Genomic DNA, 10,498 nt, shown 5'->3' on the forward strand with positions numbered 1-10,498 from the left:
ATCCTAGTTCAAAAACACCACAGGCATATGTCCTAGGGTCCAAGCTATTGGTGCCTAGCCTTATTATTTGTTTTCTTTGCCACTCTTGGCTTCTTCTCTTTCTTTTTCTTTCTGTTATATTTTATTCTCAAGGGATCTTTTAATGATACAAGCATTTATAACAGCAAACTAGTTCCTTCTCCAAAGAACATATCATTATGCAGCATTTATTTTATGAGCCATGCATTAAATCAACAAATACCACCACTAACTTTCATTCTAACTTATGCAACATTGGATATTTACTTCCTAATTCAAACATTTCTCTTTTATTGAATTGAAAAGGCACAGGGGACAAATCATGCATTTAATCAAGTGAAAGTGAATAAACACAAGAACACACTTAGGCTAGCCTTCTTATTGCAAAGTTAAACAGACAGGATGCAAAAACTATTAAAATAAAATGACTATCAACTAAACAAGCATGCTCTTTCTTTATTGAATGTGATAAGCAAAGAGCAATTCCACCTTTTATTTGTCTTTCTTTTTCTTCTCACTTGCTTGTTTACTGGTTTCTCCCTTGTTTTTGCCTGTTAGCTTTTGCCAGAATCCAGCTTTCTTTATTGTCTCTTTTACTCTGTCTTCAAGGAGCATTGCTTTGTCTACTTCTCTTTCACTCTTTCCCTTGAAGTATTCATCATAAGTTGGAAATGTTGGTTCCATATTATGTAGATGATCCGCAATGTAGCTCAACTTTATTTGGCAATTTATGTTATAGTCAGCTTGAACTCCATACCTTGCATTCTGAAGGGTTGTGAATTCCTTGAAAGCTCTCATGTTCTCAGCTTGCAGTTGGGTCAAATGGTTAAATGATTCATGAAATTGGAAAGCTTGTTCCTGTTGCATCACTAAGGATCTTGACTCATAATCCCTTTGTTGACTTATCATCCTCAACTGAAGCTCCTCTTGTCTTTGTTGAGACCTCGTGTACTGTGAATAGAATTCTTCCTGCTTCTCTTGAATCCCCATGTATTGTTGTGACAACCTCTCAATTGCCTCTTACATCCGAACCATGTCCATATTGTTCTGTGGTTGGAATTGTTGCTGTTCCTCCTGTTCTCCTTGTGGTTCTTATGGTTCTTCTCTTCTTCTTCCTTTTTGTGGCCTTCGACTCTATTGTGCCTCTGTGACAATCATCATCCTCTCGAAGGTTACAGGTAGGCCTGGATTTAACCATGTTGGGTTTGCATACTCCATTGGCACTTTGGCCTTTATACACAGCCGCATGATAGTACTTGGATAGTATAGCCAAGCTCCAGCCGAATTCTTCTCTGCAATCCTTTGAATATCACTTGCAATGATCTCGTGAACCTTCATTTCTCCTCCCACTATTATATAATATAACATGATAGCTCCTTTTTTGTTGACCTCTAAGTTGTTCACTGTGCCTAAGATCGATCTCTTTACTAGCTCATACCACCCTTTTGCTTCAGGGGTGAGACCTCTGTCAGCTTTTCTTTTCTTGGCTTTTTGCTGCTTTGAGTTGAGGTATTTAATGTTTTTCCACTTCTTAGTTGAACTGCTTGGCACTCTTCTGTTATCTGTTTTGATAACTGTTGTTTTGTCTGATTCAACTATGATTCCATATTCTTGTTAGCATTTTTGGTTTCTTGTAGCATCTCCTTAAATTCTGCTAACTGCCTTTTTATAGAAGATAGTTGCTGATTGAGTTCAGCAACTTGTTCCTGAGGACTAAAGTCAGTTGATACTGCCTTAGCTTCTTCTTTTATGGAGGACTCACTACTTATGTACAGATGCTGATTTCTAGCAACTGTATCAATAAGCTCTTGAGCCTCTTCAATAATCTATCTCATGTGTATAGATCCACCAGCTGAGTGGTCTAGAGATATTTGAGCTTTTTTTGTAAGCCTGTAGTATAAGATGTCTAACTGTACCCACTCTGAAAATATTTCAGAGGGGCATTCCTTAGCATCCCTTTGTACCTCTCCCAAGCATTATAAAGAGATTCATCATCCTCTTGTTTAAAGCCTTGGATGTCCAGCCTTAGCTGTGTCATCCTTTTTGGAGGGAAATATTGATTTAGGAATTTGTTTGATAACTGTTTCCATGTTCTTATGCTTACTGTGGGTTGGTTATTTAACCACCTCTTAGCTTGATCTTTTACAGCAAATGGAAATAGTAATAATCTATAGACAACCTGATCTACTTCTTTGTCACGTACTGTGTCAGCAATTTGCAAGAACTGTACCAGAAACTCAGTAGGTTCTTCCTGGGGAAGACCGGAATACTGGCAATTTTGCTGCACCATGACAATGAGCTGAGGATTTAGCTCAAAACTGCTCGCTTTGATGGGAGGTATACAGATGCTACTCCCATATGCAGTAGTAATGACCCCAGAGTCCTTTTGGACTGTTCATTTCCACTTACGTCCATGATGGAGAAAAGGGAATTGATATGGATTGCGAATAAATTATATTTTTATTTATTTTATTTTATTTAATTAAAAGCAACCAAATAAAATAAATGGAGAATAAAATAAAAGTTTCGAAAACCAGAATAATTGATTAGTTAAGAAAATTTGAAAAACCTTGGATATGATTTTTGAAAAAGATTTGAATTTTGAAATTCCAAAACTAAGATAAGATAAAATAAGAAATTTTAAAATGAAAATCTGAATTTTTAGAGGCAGAATTCGAAAATCAATTAAAATAAAGAGAAAAGATATTTTTTTTAATTTAATGAAGAAAGAGAAAAACAGTAAAAACGACACCAAACATAAAATTTTTAGATCAAAACAAGGAAAACAAACAAGGAAGCTTTGAATAGCAAAATGAATACTAAGAGCAACTTTTGAAAAAAAAATTAAGAAAACAGAAACACAAATAGGACACCAAACTTAAAAATTTTTATATTTTGAGTACTGATAATTCGAAAAAATGAAAGAACAATAAAATTATGCAATTAACACCAAACTTAAAATATGAAACTAGACTCAAACAGAAGACTAAATTATGAAGTTATTGGTCTTGAAAATTTTCGAAAATAATTAAGAAAAATAAAATAAGGATTTTAAAATTTTAACCAAAAATAGTAACAGAAGACACTAAACGAAAAAGAAAAATTTTTGCAACGGCAACGGAAAATAATGAAAGAATGAAATTGAAGGTGATGTTCATATCAGCAAGTAATTATTATTAGTTCATGGGGTTTTATGCAAAAGATGCAATAACTCACTTCTTATTGATCTTTAGGCATAGAGTATCTCCTTTAAGCATTAATTAACATACTGCTATGACCTCTTATTATTCACTCATCTCTGCTAATTGCTTTTCTTTATTTTCTTTTTCTCTAGACTTTAGCTCAGTGTCATTTGTTGTAGTAGTTTCTTAGCTTATTTGTATTCAACACATATTCACTACAGGCACTTGGCTCACAATTCTTCTTAAGACATTGATGCCCAGCAGCTCTTTGGGTCACTAAATGCCTTGTAACTAGATTGCTCTTGATGGTGGACTTTTGGTCGATAATCCCGGGTTAGTTGACCCAGGTTACTAGTGTTAAAGTACTCCATAGAACCTAATCATCCAAGCAGATCCTAGTACAAAGACACCACAGGCATATGTCCTAAGGTCCAAGCTATTGGTGTTTAGCCTTATTCTTTTGCTTTCTTCTGTTTTTGGTTGCCACTTTTGGCCTTTCTTTTCTTTCTTTTTACTTGTTTTTCTTTCCTCCAAGGACTTTTATTTGCTAAGATTCATAGACAGCACTAAAATGGAAACAATCTATACTTTGATTCATTATAAGTGAGCTATTATATAATCAAACGTATATACCACCACTTACTATTATTTACTTCTTGCTAAAAAGGAACTCTTCCACTTTTGTTCAAAAATTTCTTTTATTTTATTTGAAAAGGCTTAGGGGACAAAACAAGCATTTAACAAGTGATAGTGAAAACACACACACGTAGGCTAGCATATTTATTGCAAAGATTAAACATTACAGAGTGCAAAACAACTTAAACTACAAATTGACTATTAACATGGGCACATTCAAACTTCCAATTTAGAGCATTTCAAAGCGGATGGAGTTAAGTAACAATACAACCTCTTGGTGGTGCCTTCTAGTTGCTTCCTCTCTGCTAACACCATCTGTGGCTTGTGTGTGCTTCTTTTTGCTCTCAGCTAATGGTGTGTATCCCTTCCAAGAGATTGATTGAATTCATACAAGTTATTGGAAGTTGCTTGTTCCCCAAGCTCTTGAAAGATTGTTAGCATGCATGTATATTTGTAGGCTTTTGAACTTAGATTGGTGTGTGAACACCAAACTTAGTTTCTTGCCTTATGCAGCAAATTGAGTTTTATGCAAAAAACGTCAAGTAATTTTATTAAGAAAGTAAACTATGAACTAGAAAATAACTATGAACTAAATAACAAACTAGAATTAGAAAATAAACAACTTTTGAGTGATTTCTCTAATTGTTTGGAGCTGACAACTAGTTATGCTGAGGGTGCAATGTGTTCTTCATGCAATCCATGGTGGAACACCAAACTTAGAATTACAGATTCACCCTTAGATTTCTTGGGTGTGCCACAGCAAACTTAGCTCCTTGCATTACAGAGAATTTACTTAACTCTTTTATTGAACTTAACTAAGGAAAGATAACTACCTTTGGTTGGGTTGCCTCCCAACAAGTGCTCTTTTATCGTCACTAGCTTGACGTTCCGCCTTTGTCATGGTGGATTGTAGTGCCTTAGGTCTTCTCCCCTTACAGTGAAGCGGTCTCCACTTGATTCCTTAATAATTTCTACATGCTCTAAGGAGAGGAACTTTCTAATGGTAAACACTTGAGGTGATTGAGATGGAGTGGTTGGAAGATGGGGTGGGGTTGGTGGATGGTAGGCTGATATCACCTTGTCTCCAGGGGAAAAACCCTCTGTAGGAATCTTTTTATTTCTCCATCCCCTTGGCAATTTCTTCACGTTAGCTGTTCCTCTCAACTCTTGTGGCTTCAGTTCTTTCTTGAGTTCTCCTGGTTGATGTATCTCTTGAATTTCTTGCTTGTTCACCAAAGACTATTTCAGTGTTTTAGTTGCTGATTTACTGTTGCATTCCTCTGTGCCCATGTTACTGTGATCATCCTTTGACTCTTTAGGTTCTAGCTCAGACTCAGATGTAGGTTTGAAAACATGGAAGGTGAGGTGTTCATCATGTATTCTCAGGATTAACTCTCCTTGTTCCACATCTATCAGGGCTCTAGCAGTGGCTAGAAATAGTCTCCCCAGAATAATGGGATGAAGGTAACTTTCCTCCATGTCCATAACAACAAAGTCAGTGGGGAGGAAGTAGTTTCCTACTTTTACCAATACATTTTCAACTACTCCTTTGGCCTGCTTCTGAGTTTTATCTGCCAATTGGATGATTACATCCATGGATCTCAGCTCATTGATTTGCACCATGACGACTAACAGTTGAGCAGGCTGTCTGAAAATCCCTGAGGTGCTTGATCGGCTCCTGAGCAGGTAAGTCATGAAACTTGGGTATTAGGTTGATTAGTGCAGTCTTCAATTCAAAATCTGGAGCCAGATTTGGGTGACGCGCTTGATACGGTTGTAGTGTAAAGTCTGGAGCACCTGCTTCCTGGAGAGTAATCCTTTCGGGCTCCGCCATATTACCTGCACGTAAATCAACAGAATCAGTAGAAAAGGAGCTTGTTTCTTCCTCAAATGCCGCTTCAGATTCGCTCTCAGATAAGATTGGTGAATTGGTAGTAACCACTTCACCACCCTCAGAGGCTAACCGACACCGAGCTCGCCTAATACGTGATATAGTTATTTCAATTTCAGGATCAAACATGGCTAAGCTCGGATCAAGCAGCGAACGTGTCATTCAATGAAAGAAACATACAGCTCATGGTAATAAAATAAAATAAAATATGAAAAAATTGAAAAATTAAAAATATTTACACCAACTAATAATTTAGCACGCTATTGCAACTTCCCAGCAACGCACCTAAAATTGATGAGGCGGAAATTAGCCAATTAAGAATATTTTGATAAGAACAGCGTTGCAAGTACATTTCTTAACTAACAAAAATCCGCTTATCAATTTAGAAAGAGTTGTCACGAAATTTGAATGAAAATACTGGGAGTGAGAATCCCAGGTCGTCTCCCAACGAGTTGACAAAAGAGTGCTATTTTATTAATCAGGAGTTTTCCGAGAAATTTTAAGAGTTGGAGAACGAAAAAATAAATAATTGTAAATTAAGGCAATGAAAATTAACGAGAGAATCTATATAATTGATGAGCGGATAATTTATACGCTTTTTGGCATTGCTTTTAGTATGTTTTTAGTATATTTTAGTTAGTTTTTATTATGTTTTTATTAGTTTTTAAATAAAAATCACTCTTCTGGACTTTACTATGAGTTTGTGTGTTTTTCTGTAATTTCAGGTATTTTTTGGCTGAAATTGAGGGACCTGAGCAAAAATCTGATTCAGAGGCTGAAAAAGGATTGCAGATGCTGTTGGATTCTGACCTCCCTGCACTCAAAGTGGATTTTCTGGAGCTACGGAACCCCAATTGGCGCGCTCTCAATTGCGTTGGAAAGTAGACATCCTGGGCTTTCCAGCAATATTTAATAGTCTATACTTTGCCCAAGATTTGATGGCCCAAACAGGCGTTCCAAGTCAGCTCAAGAATTCTGGCGTTTAACTCCAAAACTGGCACAAAAGCTGGAGTTAAACACCCAAACTGGCACAAAAGCTGGCGTTTAACTCCAAGAAAAGTCTCTACACATGGAAGCTTCAATGCTCAGCCCAAGCACACACCAAGTGGGCTCGGAAGAAGATTTCTGCATTAATTACTGATTTCTGTAAACCCTAGGCTACTAGTTTTCTATAAATAGGACCTTTTGCCATTGAATTTTCACACCATTTATCTTTTACTCATACTTTGATAGACCTTTTCACGTTTGGGGGCTGGCCTCTCAGCCATGCCTAGACCTTTTTCTTATGTATTTTCAACGGTGGAGTTTCTACACACCATAGATTAAGGTGTGGAGCTCTGCTGTTCTTCATGAATTAATACAAGTACTATTATTTTTCTATTCAACTCAAGTCTATTTCTTCTCCAAGATATTCATTCATTCTTCAACTTGATGAATGTGATGATCCGTGACACTCATCATCATTCTCACCTGTGAACGTGTGACTGACAACCACTTCCGTTCTACATGCAAACAAGCTTGAATGCATATCTCTTGGGTTTCTAATCTAAGACTGGAACCTTCGTGGTATAGGCTAGAATTATTGGCGGCCATTCCTGAGATCTGGAAAGTCTAAACCTTGTCTGTGGTATTCTGAGTAGGATCTGGGAAGGGATGACTGTGACGAGCTCCAAAATCGCGATTGTGGGGCGTGTGACAGACGCAAAAGGATCAATGGATCCTATTCCGACATGATCGAGAACCGACAGCTGATTAGCCGTTGTTGTGACAGAGCATCAGGACATTTTCACTTAGAGGACGGGTTGTAGCCATTGACAACGGTGATGCCCAACATAAAGCTTGCCATGGAAAGGAGTATGAATGATTGGAAGAAGGCAATAGGAAAGCAGAGGTTCAAGGGGAACAAAGCATCTTCATACGCTTATCTGAAATCCACCAATGAATTACATAAGTATCTCTATCTTTATTTTATGTTTATTTTCATCACCTTTAAACTCCATAACCATTTGAATCTGCCTGACTGAGATTTACAAGATGACCATAGCTTGCTTCAAGCCGACAATCTCCGTGGGATCGACCCTTACTCACGTAAGGTTTATTACTTGGACGACCCAGTGCACTTGCTGGTTAGTTGTGCGGAATTGTGACAAAGTGTGATTCACGTTTGAGAGCTCCAAGTCTTTGGCGCCATTGTTGATGATCACAATTTCGTGCACCAAGTTTTTGGCGCCTTTGCCGGGGATTGTTCGAGTTTGGACAACTGACGGTTCATCTTGTTGCTTAGATTAGGTACTTATCAGAATTTTTAAGAATGAATTCTAGAGTTTCAAGGTGATGTTCTTATCATCACAAAAGCTGATTGATTCTCATCAATTTAACTACTGAATGTAATGTCCTGCTGAAGCTTGGCCAAACATGTCTAATCTTTTTAGACTGAAGCTTTAGACTAACATTGCATGATTCCTGGAATTCTTATTGAAACTTTTGAATCCCTTTATTTTCTTTTCCATATAAGTTTCAAAAATCACAAAAAAAAATTTATAAAACCATAAAAACCAAAAATATTTTATGTTTCTTGTTTGAGTCTAGTATCAATTTTAAAGTTTGGTGTCAATTGCATGTCTTTATCCTTCTAATTTTCGAAATTTTATGCATTATGTTCTACATTGATCTTCAAGTTGTTCTTGATGATTTCATTGCTCTGATCTTCAAATTCTCTTGTTTTGTATGTTTGGTTGTTTCTTACATGCATTTTTACATCGTTATAGTCCTTAGTGTACAAACTTTTAAGTTTGGTGTCCTGCATGCATTGTTTAATTGATCTTAGTTGCATTTTTATTGATTCCCATCATTGAAAAATTCAAAAAAATTCTCAAAACTATGTCTTTTCAACTCAATAATACAGAGAATTGAAGATTCAGAACATTTAGCAGAGGAATCAAACAGAAAAAGCTGGGCGTTCAAAACGCCCAGTGAAGAAGGAAAACTGGCGTTTAAACGCCAGCCAGGGCACCTGGCTGGGTGTTTAACGCCCAAAAAGGTAGAGTTTTGGGCATTAAACGCCCAGAATGGTGCCCATTCTGGGCGTTTAACGCCAGGATGACACTAGAGGGAAGATTTTGTTTTTAATTCACATTTTTTTCAAGTTTTCATAATTTTTCAAAATCAAATATTTTTCAAATCATATCTTTTCAATCATATCTCTTTCAAAATCAATTTCTTTCCATTTTATATTTATTTTCACTATTTTCAAAAATTCTTGCTTCAATTCAAGATTTACTTCAAAAATTTTCAAGTTGTTACTTGCCTATTAAGAAAGGATCAAACTTTAAATTTTGAAATCATATCTTTTAATTTCTTGATAGTCAAGTAATCAACTTTAATTTTAAAAATTTTCTTTTTCTAAATTGATTTTCAATCATATCTTTTCAAACATATCTTTTCAATCACATCTTTTTCAAAATTAATTCTTTTCAATCATATCTTTTCTAATTTCAAAATCTTTTTCAAAAATCACTTTATTTCTTTCCCAATCTTAGTTTTCGAAAATCTCAATCAAATTTTCAAATTTATTTTTAATTATTTCAAAATCTTTTTAAATTATTTTCGAAAATTCTTCCCCTCTTTTCACATCCTTCTATTTAAAGGACTAAGACTCCTCATCAAGGTTCAATTCAAACTCTGTCCATCTTGATAAGTTCGAATTCCCTCTTCTCCACCTCCTCTTTCTATTCTTCTTTTCTTCTGACACTTCAAGGAATCTCTATACTGTGACATAGAGGATTCCATACTTTCTTGTTCTCTTCTCTTTCATATGAGTAGGAGCAAAAATAAAGGCATACTTGTACAAGCTGATCCTGAACCTGAAAGGACCTTGAAGAGAAAGCTAAGAGAAGCTAAAGAACAATTCTCTTTAGAGGGCCTAACAAAGCTTTTAAAGGAAGAAGAAACCATGGCAGCCAAAAACAACAACAATGCCAACAATGCAAGGAAAGTGCTTGGTGACTTTACTGCACCTACTCCTGATTTCTATGGGAGAAGCATCTCAATCCCTGCCATTGGAGCAAACAACTTTGAGCTTAAGCCTCAATTGGTTTCTCTAATGCAACAGAATTGCAAGTTTCATGGACTTCCATTGGAAGATCCTCATCAGTTCTTAGCTGAATTCTTGCAAATCTGTGACACTGTCAAGACCAATGGGGTTGACCCTGAAATCCACAAACTTATGCTTTTTCCTGTTGCTGTAAGAGACAGAGCTAGGACATGGTTGGATTCACAACCTAAAGAAAGCCTGAACTCTTGGGAAAAGCTAGTCAATGCCTTCTTGGCAAAGTTCTTTCCACCTTAAAAATTGAGCAAGCTTAGAGTGGAAGTCCAAACCTTCAGACAGAAGGAAGGTGAATCCCTCTATGAAGCTTGGGAAAGATACAAGCAATTGATTAGAAGGTGCCCTACTGACATGCTTTCAGAATGGAGCATCATAGGAATCTTCTATGATGGTCTGTCTGAACTATCCAATATGTCATTGGATAGCTCTGCTGGAGGATCTCTTCATCTGAAGAAGATGCCTGCAGAAGCTCAGGAACTAATTGAAATGGTTGCAAATAACCAATTCATGTACACTTCTGAAAGGAACCCTGTGAATAATGGGACAACTCAGAAGAAAGGAGTTCTTGAGATTGATACTCTGAATGCCATATTGGCTCAGAATAAAATATTGACCCAACAAGTCAATATGATTTCTCAGAGTCTGTCTGAAATGCAAGCAGCA

At 36.4% G+C, this 10,498-nt stretch overlaps 1 non-coding gene across 1 annotated transcript; it reads right to left on the reverse strand.

Moving 5' to 3' along the window:
* Nucleotides 1-10,084: 10,084 nt before the first annotated feature.
* LOC112753043 (small nucleolar RNA R71) lies at nucleotides 10,085-10,192 on the reverse strand. The gene has a single exon (XR_003177444.1). It is a non-coding gene; the product is annotated as a small nucleolar RNA R71 (small nucleolar RNA).
* Nucleotides 10,193-10,498: the final 306 nt, after the last annotated feature.

This window comes from Arachis hypogaea, chromosome 15 (assembly GCF_003086295.3).
Source record: "Arachis hypogaea cultivar Tifrunner chromosome 15, arahy.Tifrunner.gnm2.J5K5, whole genome shotgun sequence".
Taxonomy (NCBI): domain Eukaryota; kingdom Viridiplantae; phylum Streptophyta; class Magnoliopsida; order Fabales; family Fabaceae; genus Arachis; species Arachis hypogaea.